The following is a 1,509-nucleotide window of genomic DNA, read 5'->3' on the forward strand; positions in this document are numbered from 1 at the left end:
AGCAAGCTATGTTTATTTTATTAATCTTAATCAGGATACCAATAGAGTTCTTTAGCCTCGTAAAGTAAAAAGGGCATAAAATAAATAGTTGTTACTTGTTGTGCCATAATGGGGAATATGTTGGAGTTTTGGAGATGCTTTGTCCTTTGAACTTCAACTCTTCCTTGAAATCCTTCAACACACGCAAGGCTCCTTCCATGGCAAGCTCTATGTAGGGTGTCACCGTTGTCAATGGCTACTTCCCATCCTCTCAGTGAAAACGTTCCTATGCTCTGTCACAGCACGGCTAATCATCTGTCGGTTCTCATCAGGTTGGAATAGAATCCATTGATTCTTTTGCGTCTGTCACTAACGCCCAGCCTTCAGGAGTTTGAAGCTCGTCACAGTCATTCAATCCCAGAATCCTACTCGGAATACCACAGACAAGGTTTAGACTTTCCGGATTCTCATGAATGCCGCCATCAATCCGGCTTATACCACGAAGATTCTGATTAAGGAATCTAAGAGATACTCATTCAATCTGATGTAAAATGGAGGTGGTTGTCAGGCACACGTTCATGGATTGAGGAAGGTGATGAGTGTCACGGATCATCACCTTCTCCATAATTAAGCGCGAATGAACATCTTAGATAAGAACAAGCGTGTTTGAATGGAAATAAAGGAATTGTATTAATTCATCGAGACGCTGCAGAGCTCCTCACCCCCAACAATGGAGTTTAGAGACTCATGCCGTCAAAAAGTATGTAATTCAGATCTGAAAATGTCATGAGGTACAAAATAATTCTCTAAAAGTTGTTTAAATAGTAAACTAGTAACCTAGGTTTACAGAATATGAGTAAACTAAGATAATTGGTGCAGAAATCCACTTCTGGGGCCCACTTGGTGTGTGCTGGGGCTGAGACTAAAGCTATCCACGAGTAGAGGCTTTTCTTGGAGTTAAACTCCAAGTTATGACGTGTTTTGGGCGTTCAACTCCGGATCATGACGTGTTTCTGGCGTTTAACTCCAGACAGCAGCATGTACTTGGCGTTCAACGCCAAGTTACGTCATCTATCTTCGCGCAAAGTATGGACTATTATATATTGCTGGAAAGCCCTGGATGTCTACTTTCCAACGCCGTTGAGATCGCGCCAATTGGACTTCTGTAGCTCCAGAAAATCCATTTCGAGTGCAGGGAGGTCAGGATCCAACAGCATCAGCAGTCCTTTTTCAGCCTAAGTCAGATTTTTGCTCAGCTTCCTCAATTTCAGCCAGAAAATACCTGAAATCACAGAAAAACACAAAAACTCATAGTAAAGTCCAGAAATATGATTTTTGCCTAAAAACTAATAAAATTTAACTAAAAACTAATTAAAACATACTAAAATCTACATGAAATTATCTCCAAAAAGCGTATAAAATATCCGCTCATCACAACCCAATTTTATTTATCTAATTTTTATTTTATTTTATTCTATTGTTATTTTGTGTTTTATTAGGTACATGATCATGTGGAGTCACGAAAAAAAT

The sequence above is a fragment of the Arachis stenosperma genome, chromosome 1 (assembly GCF_014773155.1).
Source record: "Arachis stenosperma cultivar V10309 chromosome 1, arast.V10309.gnm1.PFL2, whole genome shotgun sequence".
Taxonomy (NCBI): domain Eukaryota; kingdom Viridiplantae; phylum Streptophyta; class Magnoliopsida; order Fabales; family Fabaceae; genus Arachis; species Arachis stenosperma.